Source organism: Mytilus galloprovincialis, chromosome 4 (assembly GCF_965363235.1).
Source record: "Mytilus galloprovincialis chromosome 4, xbMytGall1.hap1.1, whole genome shotgun sequence".
Lineage (NCBI taxonomy): Eukaryota > Metazoa > Mollusca > Bivalvia > Mytilida > Mytilidae > Mytilus > Mytilus galloprovincialis.
Window position 1 is genome coordinate 6,415,685 of NC_134841.1, and position 14,289 is coordinate 6,429,973.

A 14,289-nucleotide genomic window follows, 5' to 3' on the forward strand; every position below is an offset into this window, starting at 1 on the left:
TTGTTTTCCTTTTATAAGATATAAACAACAACAAGCAATTTGCGGTCCAGTCGGACACAAAAATAAACACTCGAACACAACATATTCCCAAAACAAAAACTTCTTAATCGAAAATAACAGAAGATCTTCACCTTACAAAAAGGTTAGATTCGGAGATCATTGATCTGAAAGTTTCAGTACTTTTGGAAAGTTTATTCTTCTCTATGTATAGTTACGCTGGCAAGTTCACGAAGGATATGCAGATTCTGATCTACTCTTGAAACAAGTCGTGTTTATAGTGGTAGGCATTCGTCAATTAAACAATTTAATTGTGGAAGACACCATGTTTAAGGACACCAATGCAAACAATAATCAGTACATTACAATCATCTAAATATTGTTGTCTCCGAAATAATGGAGCATTTTTTTTTCTTTTCAATTATTTTTTATTATGAAACCAACAGTTACACCTATAAAATGGCACATTCTCACAACCAAACCAATAGGCATAATCTACAAACCAATGGAATTGCCTGATATCTAGCAAAAAAAGAATGCTGGTAAAAAAACTAGATGATTGAAAGTGAAAAAAAAAACACCAACAGTATCAAAATCATACAAGGAAGACTGATACATTGTGTGTGTGGGATTCCTAAATATTTGTTTGTAAATTGTGATAATTACAGAACATAGAACGTAAGATGTTTTGTAAGACAATGACATTTTAAAGTTGGAATTCGTGTGACTGATCTGATGGTTATGATCTTTAAAAATCGTAGCAGCCACATTTGTATTTAATAAGTTAATTGAATGTCAATGTTATTTAATAAATATATAATACCAAACATGGCAGATGCTAATATAACTATCCCAGTTATAAATTTAAATACAGTTACGGTTGGTATTTTCGCTAAACCACCTTTTTGATCAATCCGTAACTGTATTAATCGTTAATGAGAAGGTATCTTGAACAGTCCTCAACTGTATTAATCGTTAATGAGAAAGTATCTCGAACAGTCCTTAACTGTATTAATCGTTAATGAGAAGGTATCTCGAACAGTCCTTAACTGTATTAATCGTTAATGAGAAGGTATCTTGAACAGTCCTTAACTGTATTAATCGTTAATGAGAAGGTATCTCGAACAGTCCTTAACTGTATTAATCGTTAATGAGAAGGTATCTGAAGGTATCTTGAACAGTCCTTAACTGTATTAATCGTTAATGAAAATGTATCTTGAACAGTCCTTAACTGTATTAATCGTTAATGAGAATGTATCTTGAACAGTCCTTAACTGTATTAATCGTTCATGAGAAGGTATCTCGAAGTCCTCAACTGTATTAATCGTTAATGAGAAGGTTTCTGAAGGTATCTTGAACAGTCCTTTACTGTATTAATCGTTAATGAGAAGGTATCTCGAACAGTCCTTAAATGTATTAATCGTTCATGAGAAGGTATCTCGAAGTCCTCAACTGTATTAATCGTTAATGAGAAGGTATCTCGAACAGTCCTTAACTGTATTAATCGTTAACGAGAAGGTATCTTGAACAGTCCTTAACTGTATTAATCGTTAATGAGAAGGTATCTGAAGGTATCTTGAACAGTCCTTAACTGTATTAATCGTTAATGAGAAGGTATCTTGAACAGTCCTTAACTGTATTAATCGTTAATGAGAAGGTATCTTGAACAGTCCTTAACTGTATTCATCGTTAATGAGAAGGTATCTCGAACAGTCATTAACTGTATTAATCGTTAATGAGAAGGTATCTTGAACAGTCCTTAACTGTATTAATCGTTAATGAGAAGGTATCTTGAACAGTCCTTAACTGTATTAATCGTTAATGAGAAGGTATCGGAAGGTATCTTGAACAGTCCTTAACTGTATTAATCGTTAATGAGAAGGTATCTTGAACAGTCCTTAACTGTATTCATCGTTAATGAGAAGGTATCTCGAACAGTCCTTTACTGTATTAATCGTTAATGAGAAGGTATCTCGAACAGTCCTTAACTGTATTAATCGTTAATGAGAAGGTATCTCGAACAGTCCTTAACTGTATTAATCGTTAAAGAGAAGGTATCGGAAGATATCTTGAACAGTCCTTAACTGTATTAATCGTTAATGAAAAGGTATCTTGAACAGTCCTTAACTGTATTCAACGTTAATGAGAAGGTATCTCGAACAGTCCTTTACTGTATTAATCGTTAATGAGAAGGTATCTTGAACAGTCCTTAACTGTATTAATCGTTAATGAGAAGGTATCTCGAACAGTCCTTAACTGTATTAATCGTTAATGAGAAGGTATCTGAAGGTATCTTGAACAGTCCTTAACTGTATTAATCGTTAATGAGAAAGTATCTTGAACAGTCCTTAAATGTATTAATCGTTCACGAGAAGGTATCTCGAAGTCCTCAACTGTATTAATCGTTAATGAGAAGGTATCTTGAACAGTCCTTAACTGTATTCATCGTGAATGAGAAGGTATCTTGAACAGTCCTTAACTGTATTAATCGTTAATGAGAAGGTATCTTGAACAGTCCTTAACTGTATTAATCGTTAATGAGAAGGTATCTGAAGGTATCTTGAACAGTCCTTAACTGTATTAATCGTTAATGAGAAAGTATCTTGAACAGTCCTTAAATGTATTAATCGTTCATGAGAAGGTATCTCGAAGTCCTCAACTGTATTAATCGTTAATGAGAAGGTATCTTGAACAGTCCTTAACTGTATTCATCGTGAATGAGAAGGTATCTCGAACAGTCCTCAACTGTATTAATCGTTAATGAGACGATATCTTGAACAGTCCTTAACTGTATTCATCGTTAATGAGAAGGTATCTCGAACAGTCCTCAACTGTATTAATCGTTAATGAGAAGGTATCTCGAACAGTCTTTAACTGTATTAACCGTTAATGAGAAGGTATCTTAAACATTTCTTAAATGTATTAATCGTTAATGAGAAGGATTTTTTTTTATATTTTATACACATATCATAAGACATCTTCTTATATTTCACAGTGGAATACATTATCTATTAAGAAAACATCATTTTCATTTTCGGTGTTTGCTTTATCTGTGTGCCTTCATCGCACTAAACTGCATTTCATTATATTACAAAAAAAAAAAACAAAACCCGAACGATGTTCATAGTCTGAAGTGTAACATACTAAGTACTAAATCTGTTTTATATATCATAAAACCTTAACTATATTGACCCAGTCACAGTTATTTTCAACTGTCAACTTACTTTTGTTGAGATTATTCATATTTAAATGTGTCTAAAAGAGGGACGAAAGTTACCAGAGGGACAGTCAAACTCATAAATCGAAAATAAACTGGCAACGCCTGGATAAAAATGAAAGAAGACATACAGACAAACAATTGAACACATGGCACAACATAAAAAACTAAAGAATCAGCAACACGAACTCCACCAACAACTAGGTGTGATCTCAGGTGCCCCGGAAGGTTAAGCAGATCCTGCTCCACATGTGGTACCCGTCGTGTTGCCATTGTTATATCATAGTTCGATTCTGTGTGTGTAACATTTTTACGTTGTGTTTCCGTTGTGTCGTTTGTTTTCTCCTATATTTGAGTGTGAATTCACAGTACTATAAGACGTGTCACGGTATTTTACTATCCAAAATTCATGTATTTGGTTTTGATGTTATATTGGTTATTCTCATCGGATTTTGTCTAATGCTTAGTCCGTTGCTGTGTGTGTTACATTTTAATGTTGTGTCGTTGTTCTCCTCTAATATTTAATGCGTTTCCCTCAGTTTTAGTTTTTAACCTCGATTTTGTTTTTTGTCCATAGATTTATGAGTTTTGAACAGCGGTATACTACTGTTGCCTTTATTTATGTTATAACAAATCCGGTAAATAGTCTAATTCGGTAGGTCATATTCATGAAAGGGAAGGGGATTGTAGTTACGACGTAAGGAACATATCCGATATCATTTGTGAAACGGTTATTCACGGTGCACCTGAGATCACCCCTAGTTTTTTGGTGGGGTTCGTGTTGTTTATTCTTTAGTTTTCTCTGTTGTATCGTGTGTGCTGTTGTTTGTTTGTCTTTTTCATTTTTAGCCATGGCGTTGTCAGTTTGTTTTAGATTTATGAGTTTGACCGTCCCTTTGGTATCTTTCGTCCCTCTTTTATTCCATAACGGCCAACAAACTCGTGATGGCGTCCATAAAGTTTACAAAGGGATGATTTCAACTTCACCATTTGAAACTCTTGGTTTAATAGCTTCCTTTTGAGCAGCAACCCTCTATCAAGAAAATCGTGATATGAAATGCAAACACGGGAATATCGTATCAATTTGGAGATATATACCCCGAATGCAGGTGCTGCTGGAATGTTGCTACTAAGAAATGGAAAGTTCACAATTGGAAAGCTGAAATCATCTCTTTTGTCGTAAAGTTTTGTTTTCAACTGACCCTCATTGTCAATTTCTAGATGTATAATTCAAGATATGAGGCCGACTTAACTGTATCTGTTGTACCCTTGATCTCTTGTTCGATGTGATAGATGCGTTCTACATAGTCACCAACATTTGAATTATTTAGTCAAAGAACGTCATCTATATAGCGGAAAGTAGAGCTAAAGGATAATAGTCGCAAGGCCAAAAACCGACTGTATTTATTGAAAAGAGTTGATTATGAGGGTGCTACTTCAGGCGCTAGCGAATCAAAGAAGCAAAGAATATCGGTTCTATGTTTGTCTGAACTTGAAATGCTGTAATTACTGGCTTCTTGTTGAAGGTTATATAATAACACTGAGAGAAGGACAATAGTAAAGGCATCGTACCTTTTTTTTTGCAAACAAATAATTAGCAAGTCTGGATTTCGACTCCTTAAAATGTAAATAAAGGCAACAGTAGTATACCGCTGTTCAAAACTCATAAATCTAAGGACAAAACACAAAATCGGGGTAACAAACTAAAACTGAGGGAAACGCATTAAATATTAGAGGAGAACAACGACACAACATTAAAATGTAACACACACAGCAACGGACTAAGCATTAGACAAAATCCGATGAGAATAACCAATATAACATCAAAACCAAATACATGAATTTGGGATAGAAAAGTACCGTGACACGTCTTATAGTACTGTGAATTCACACTCAAATATAGGAGAAAACAAACGACACAACGGAAACACAACGTAAAATGTTACACACACAGAAACAAACTATGATATAACAATGGCCATTTTCCTGACTTGGTACAGGACATTTTTAAAGAAAAAAATGGTGGGTTGAACCTGGTTTTGTGGCATGCCAAACCTCGCACTTTGATGGCATTGTTAAATATAACATTAAAATGACAACATAATAATACAGGACTACAATACAAATAAATAGCAGAACGTATTTGGCAAAGAAACACATGAATAATAGATAACAAAAGGCATCAGGTTTAAAATTCATTACGTCAAAAACGTGCCTCGTCCAAACAAGACTTACCAGTGACGCCCAGATATAAAAGTTCGAAAATCAAAAAAAGGTACAAAGTAGTACAGCTCTGAGGATCAAAAGTTGAAAAAGGTTGTGCCAAATACGGCTAGGGTTTTTTGCTTGTGATAAGAACATCCTTATTATATAGAACAATTTATGCTATTGCAAACAGTAAATTTTATCAATATAAATATAAAAGATTTACATGATAAAACTGACGTCTTAACTAATTACAGAAAACAAAACCCGAATACATAATACATTGAAGACCAACACAGAAAATAGACACACCCGACTCAGTGACAAACCAGGCCTGAACGCAAAAAGTCATAACCATGACGTCACATACGAAGTGGTGAAATGGCACAATATTACGTCTTGCAGACATGTGAATTGCTGAAACAGCACAAATATGACGTCATATTTGAAAAATTATGTCTAAAAAATAAGATAGAAATACGATTGTTTTAAGATTATAATAGAACTAAATACTGATATTATATTTAAACAAAAATGCACATTGCAACACTAATCAATAGCAATATATATATATTTTATATATGTCTGGTTTGTTTTGATTCTAACTTCAAACATAAAAATCGTACAGATTACGTTGAACAAAATCCAAACTAATAAATGAAGGCGTTTATTAATTTTCTTTACCATAACACATGAATTTAATAGAAAAGACGTCAACCAATTTGACAAAATCCGATGAAAATTACAAATATAACATCAAACTAAATACATGAATCTGGGATAGATAAGTACCGTAACACGTCTTATAGTAATGCGAATTCACACTCAGCAAAACAGTCACAATCGGGAATCAGTCACGTTCGGTAATTAAAAGATTAGACGACGTAATGACAAACCAAAATCTACCATGTGGTAAAAATGTCCTTAGCTAGTTTGGTCAAAGACACATCATATGGATCAACTAATTCGTGATGGTGTCCATAAAATTTACGGAGTGTCAATTTTAATCTGTCCTCCTCATAACTTTGTTGAAGCAGTTTCTGTGTAAGGAGCACACTTCTGTATATGAAGTCCGTATAGTGTGAACATGCACGAGAATAACGTATCAATTGTGATATGTAAACACCATACGAAGGGGCAGAGGGTATGTTACTGCCGAGAAATGGAAAATTGATAATTGGGAAGTTTATCATAGATTTTCGTGTGAAGTCGTCCATCTGCGTCAACATTGAGGAAAAGATCAAGGTATGAAGCAGTCCTTCTAGTATCAGTAGTATCCTTAATTTCAAGTTCGCTGGGATATATGAGATGTAAGTATTGGCTGAAATATCGGTTATTTAATGATAGAACATCATCAATATATCGGAAATTAAAATTAAAGAATTTCGCAAGGTGCTTTTTCTTTTTGTCTTTTAGAAGGTTCTGAATGAATTCTGCTTCATACGAGTACAAAAACAAATCGGCCAGTAGGGGTGCACAATTAGTACCCATTGGAATACCAACTGTCTGTTGAAATATAAATCCTCCAAACTCAACAAATATATTGTCGATCAAAAAGTCCAGCATTTTGATAATATCATCTTCAGTATATTTTCTTGAAGATTCAGTGTGATTCTTGACAAAATATGAATTAGTGTAACCCAAAACCAGAAATTTGTATCTACGATTCCCATTTTTATAGAAAAAGCTCTGTTTTATGAGATGGTGAAGTCGATCTTTCAACTGAGCATGGAGAATAGTAGTGTATAGCGTAGAAAAATCAAAAGTCTTTATGTTGCTGCAAAATTGCAAAGATTGTGATCGAAGATTAAGCAGTAGATCTTTCGAATTTTTGAGAATCCACATCTGGTTAACACCACTGGTAGAATATATCTCATCACAATATTTTTGAAGCCCATCTTTAACTGTAGAAAGAATAGTAGTCAGTACTTTAGAAAGATGTTTCAACTACTAGCAATTCGTGGTTAAGTTAAACACCAAATTAAAACACTGAAACACGATATATTCTCAAAGAAATAGCACTTAACCAAAATTAATTGAAGATCTACACCTCACAGAACGTTATATTACAAGATCCATGATCCAAAGATACAGCTTATAAGCGGACTTATAACATTCAAGAATCCAGTCCTTAGCAAGGAAGAAGAAGAATTTCTGGAAAGTTCATGCTTTTCTATGTATACAGTATAGTTAGGCAGACGCGCTCCCGAAAGAAAAACATATTCTGACCTACTTGTGACACTAGTCATATTGCCAATGGTAGTCATTTGTCTATTATACAATCTAAATGGGATAGATACCATGTTTAAGGACATCAATGCAAAAAAATGCTGTAATCAGTACAAAACAATCATCTAAATATTATTGTCATTCGAATTCACCGAAATATTGGAGCATTCTTTTTTATTCTATATTTTTTTTTTATATAAAAATGAAACCATGTTTGAGACAGGTACACCTTTAAAATGGAACAGTCTTACAACCAAATATATAGGCATGATTATAATCTACTACTCAATGGAACTGTCTGATATCTAGCAAAAATAGAATGCTGGTAAAATGTTCAAATTAGATGATTGAAAGTGAACAAAAGTAAAAAAAAAATGATAAAAAAAAACAGAAACAAAATTATACAAAGAAAACTGATTTATATTGTATGTGGGATCCTAAATCTTTGTGTGTAAAATTGTGATAATTACAGATTATAGAAAGTAAGATGTTTTGTAAGCCAATGACATTTTAAAGTGGAAATTTGTGTGGATGATCTGATGGTTATGATCTTTAAACATCGTAGCAACCATGTTTTTATTAAATAAGTTAATATAATGTCAATGTTATTTAATATATATAAAACCAAACATGGGAGGTGTTGATATAACTATCTCATTTATAAATTTCAATACAGTTAAGGTTGTTATGATTGCGCTTTACCACCTTCTTGAACAGTTCTTAACTGTATTTTTCGTTTATGAGAAGGAGTATTTGTTTTATCTTTGATACGGATGTCATGAGACATCTTCTTACATTTCAAGTGGAATACATAATCTATTGAAGTGAACATCATTTTCATTTTTTTAATTGTCGCTTTTGTTTTGCACTAAACTGCATTACATTATATATTACAAAAAAACCCGAACGAAGTCTATAGTGTGAAGTGTTATATACTAAGCACTAAATCTGTTTTATATATCATAAAATCTTAACTATATTGACCCAGTCACAGTTATTTTCAACTTAAACTAACTTTCGTTGAGATTTTTCATATTTGAATGTGTCCAAAAGACGAAAGGCCAAAAACGTAGTGTCTTTATTGAAAAGAGTTGATTTTGCGGGTTCAACTTCAAGCGCTAGCGAACCAAAGAAGCAAAGAATATCGGTTCTATGCAGGTCTTGACTTGAAAGCCTTGAAATGCGTTTAAATTGGCTTCTTCTTAATATGAAACAGATTTCATAACAAGATTTCTAAATCAGAAGTTAGCATTTGCCTTTTTTCACGTTCTTCTATAAAGGTGATGTCCTCTTATTAAATGATTCAAAGTTTGGATACGCTGTTAAACGTGTATATCCTATCGGACTTTAAATAAAGGATACAAACGATCCAGTTAGGTCTGCCTCATATCTTGACTGATCATTTTTATCAGATTTGATGAAAATTGAACCATTTTTTAAAACAGCTACACTTATAGAATAGCACCCTCACACAACTAAATATATTTGCATGAAAACAGTCTTCAAACCTCTATTTTGCCACTTCTGTCCTTTATACCTTTATATAACGACATCATATCTGGCAAAAAAGAATGGAATCAGATAATTAAGTGCTGAAAGATAAAATGACCGGTATGAAAGTTATTAAAAAAAAAAGACTGTAATAAAATTGTGTGAGGGTTTTTTTAAATCATTGTTTGTAAAATGTGTGATAATGAAAAAAAAACAGACGTCAGCTATTTGTTAGACGTTGACATCTGTAATCAGAAATCGTGTGGGTGTTCTAAATGAAGGTGCCTTGGAAAATATCGTTGTCGCCATATTTTCAATTAATTAAGAATTTGTATTATATAAAAAATATCAAGCAATAGTGTTAATATAGCCATTATAAATTATAATATAGCCGAATTAATCTTACCGACTATCTTTAGTGTGAAATTTAGACTAGTGACCTATCAAAATGAGCAAGCCTAGTCTTCAATACTGTTAGCATTTAGAAACTACTTTCCTTGATCCTATAAAAACAGATACCAGCAATAACAACTAAATAGGTTTAAATGTGAATTATGAATTCATTTCAATCTTAATCATCAATTTCTTCGTCTGTTGAAACCTTTAAGATTTTTTCTCAAAACCGTTTTGTTTTTATAAAGGGACGCAACACCACAACTAACCGTGTATGAAATAAGCCCCGCCTCCCTACTAACCTAATATCAAATATACACCGTCTCCACGTGGACGCTTTTAACCAATCATATTCCTAGAAATGTATAGGAGGTTAGATAATATAAATACTCTTTATTGTGTACTTGTTGAGAAGAAAATAAATGCAAGAGTAGGTTACCAATATCGAAATCTCGAATATTAGAAAATAAAATAAAAAATTCGATGACCTGGGTGAAACTATTTGACCGCAAGCGTCATTATATTTCGCGGAATTTTAAATGCAGCTACGCGGTTGGAGGATTTTGAAAATAACGCGGGAGTAACGTCGTCGTGTTTTACCTATAGTATCTAGTATAAGGTTGACGCAAGTGCAAGACGTAGCCTTAGCATTTGAACATATCTATGAAGTAAACGTTAAACTTATGGTTTGGTTTCTTCTTTTTAATATTACAATAGTTGATTTTCATCGCAATTTATTGTATGTTTTCTTTTTCGATATAATAAAACACTTACTGACTGGATATTCGTGCACGGTGGAATAGTAAGTTTATTGTCCCTCGGATATAAGTATTGCCCTCGGTTACGGCTTATGACAATAGTTGCTCCTCGGGACAATAAACTTACTTTTCCACTCATACCCAGTCAATAAGTATACACGGTTACAGTAATGGAATATCTGTTTCAAAAATAATGACGGATATGTTCGAATTGTCGTAACCATAGTACCGTCCTCTCTCTCTCTCTCTGGTATTTGACATCACTACATTAAGGTTAGCAAAGAGTTCATTACCAATCCACTTTTGAGTAATGTCAAATCACTAGATTAAACACTAATCAGTGTATTTTTAGGGGTACCTTTATTGATTAGTCTATCTTTTGTTATTTACTTTTGGGTGGCTCATTTATACATACCGCCATTGTGTTGCTCATAAAGTCCCAAAAGAACAGCGTTTTTATGTGTAGATTACATAATGCTTGATAAATGAATCAGGTCCTGACAATTCACTTGGAAACTCAACATTTATCCCCACGACATAAGAGGAAAATCCTGGATAATCATATGTCTGCTCTATGTTCCTTTGGAATTTCAACAAACGTTGAAAACTGGATCTTCCATCACTATATTGGATACTTAAACTAAATAAATACCCTTACAAACAACGGTGTGTTGCTGAGTCTCCCAAGTGCTCCACGAAACCTCTTTCTAAATCATTTTTATCAGCAATCTAAGCCAGGCTTCAAAGTTATTGCGAAACCGCATATTCTAGTGTTGGCGTGAATCAGATGTGAATACTAAAAAAATTCAAAGATCATTTAGATAACATACAATCTAAGACTCTTTTATCTTGCAACTGTATTAAAACATTTGACTATTCTATACTTTACACAAGTATTCCCCATTCCAAACTAAATGACAAATTGTTAGGGTTGGTATTGCTTTATTTGATAAAAAAAAAGAATGGCCAACGAAGATACAAGTAATTTGTCACAAGGAGGGATACATCCTACTTAGTAAAAAAATCAACCCGATTTAAAAAAAAAAAAAACATTCTCTGCAACTGACATTCAAGATGCTTGATTTCTTGATGGACTATATATTTGTTACGAATGGCGGACGTGTTTTTCAACAAACAATCGGCATTCCCATGGGAACAAACTGTGTCTCTTTTCTTGCCGACTTGTTGTTCCTCTATCCTTATAATGCAGACTTCATACAGAAACTTCTTAGGAAGAAAGAAAAGAAGTTAGCATTATCTTTTAACTTTACTTTTCACTATAAAGATGATATTCTCTCACTAAATAATTCAAAATTTGGAGACTGTTGAACGCATATACCCCATCGAACTAGAGATAAAGGAAACAACTGATACAGTAAAAGTATGCCCCATATCTTCACTTACTACAAATTGGCAATGAGGGTCGGTTGAAAAAAAAAAATTATGATAAAAGAGATAATTTCGGCTTCCAGATTGTGAACTTTCCTTTTCTATGTATCACATTCCAGAAGCATCTGCATACGGAGTATATATCTCCCAATTGATACGATATTCCCAGGCTTGTGTTTTCCTTAAAAGAGGGTTGCTGCTCACAAGGAAACTATTAAACCAAGAGTTCCAAATGGTGAAGATGAAATCATCCCTTCATAAATTTTACGGATGCCATCACAAGTTTGTTGACCGTTACAGAATATCCGTTTCACATCTCTTCGGAAATTTACGGACGCCATCACGAGTTAGTTGACTGTTACGAAATATCCGTTTCGCAGATGTTATCGGATATGTTCTTTATGTCGTAACTAGAATCCCGTGCCCTTTCCACGAATGTGACCTACCGATTAAGACTATTTACTGGGTTTGTATTACATGAGCAACACTATGGGTTCCACATATGGTGCAGGATCTGCTTACCCTTCCGGATCATCTGAGATCAGTCCCAGTTATTTGTGGGGTTCGTGTTTCTTAAATATTTAGTTTTCTATGTTGTGTCTTGTGTACTTTACTTTTGTTAGTCTGTTTGTCTTTTTGTTTAGCCATGGTGTTGTCAATTAATTTTTTTTTCTATGGGCTTGAATGTCCCTCTGGTATCCTTCGCTGTACTAGTTTCATTTTTTGAATTGTTGTCTTTCTTAATTTTTGCTTACATGTATGTACTTTATCTTTATGCAATTTTGTTTGCCTTTGCTGATTAGTTATTTTTTTTAGTATTGATTAAGATTATAATATAATATTGACTGCTGTACCCTTTTGTTTGACAATTTTACCTATTATATCTGTTTGTTTTGCTCACACATTATTGTCAATATGATGGAATTCTATGTGACTGTCGTACAAGTAAGAGGTTCAGCTAGCTATGAAACAAGGTTTAATCTACCATTTTTACATAACGTAAATTCCTGTACCAAATCAGGAATATTACAGTTGTTTGCTATTGGTTTGGTGTGTTTTTGACTTTGTCATTGGATTAAGGACTTTCCCTTTAGAATTTACCTTGAGGAATTGTAACTTAAACATGACAAAACATTCGGAGTTCAACTTTAAGGAGGAGAACTATAACTGAAAGAAGATAAAACCCTTTAAGGTCAACTTTACCTAAAAGAACCGTAAATTAACAATACAAAATCTTCTGAGGTCTACTTGACCTCAGACAACTGCAAGCCAAGACAAGAAATAACATTTTAGTCAAATCATCAGGTTGGAGCTAAAAGGCAACACCTTCTTAAGTTTAATTGACTCACAACACCCTCTTAAAATAAATTATCTAACAAAAACTATAACATATGCAAGACAAAAAATCTACTTTTCTGCATTGTTGCAACATACAAAAGAAACAAAACCCTTCTGTTGTCAATTTTGCCAATCAAGACTACAGCTTTAATAAGGTAATAGGATCTCAGTATATCCAAACCACACAAGGATGTAGCATTAATAAGGTAATAGGATCTCAGTATATCCAAACCACACAAGGATGTAGCATTAATAAGGTAATAGGATCTCAGTATATCCAAACCACACAAGGATGTAGCATTAAAAAAGTAATAGGATCTCAGTATATCCAAACCACACAAGGATGTAGCATTAATAAGGTATTAGGATCTCAGTATATCCAAACCACACAAGGATGTAGCATTAATAAGGTAATAGGATCTCAGTATATCCAAACCACATAAGGATGTAGCATTAATAAGGTATTAGGATCTCAGTATATCCAAACCAGACAAGGATGTAGCATTAATAAGCAAAAGACTTTCAACATACAGTGTTAATATATCCAAACCTAAATTTAAGTTAATGTAATCTATGTATCAATGGTAAATAATTAAGTCAAGAATTTCTTAACCACAAATTTCTTACATAAATACAAAGATTTTGTTTGGAAATTAGGCTGTACCTTATCTGTGAAACCTATATTTTTTGCATTGTACAAGGTTATATTTTTATGCCCCACCTACGATAGTAGAGGGGCATTATGTTTTCTGGTCTGTGGCTCCGTTCGTCCGTCCAGGTTAAAGTTTTTGGTCAAGGTAGTTTTTGATGAAGCTGAAGTCCAATCAACTTGAAACTTAGTACACTTGTTGCTTATGATATGATCTTTCTAATTTTAATGCCAAATTAGATTATTACCCAATTTCACGGTCCATGGAACATGGAAAAGGATAGTGTAAGTGGGGCATCCATGTACTTTGGACACATTCTTGTTAGCTAACTGTTATTGATGTCTTTATACTTAATTCATCCTGGGACTATTATACTAACAGTTATTATAATGCTCCCCGATCCATAGTATTATATTTTCTGAATTATTATATGCTCATATTAATATTGTACTGTAATTGAACTGAACTAAAAACCCAAATCAATCATAAGTTGAATGTGTACAGTTTGATATCTAAGTCTTCGATGATTTGTTATTAGTTGTTATAAGTTTGAACTAGTTTTTAGTAACTGAGTACTCTCAGATCAGTACTTTATGTTTATGTTTTTGTTAGTTGTTTTTGT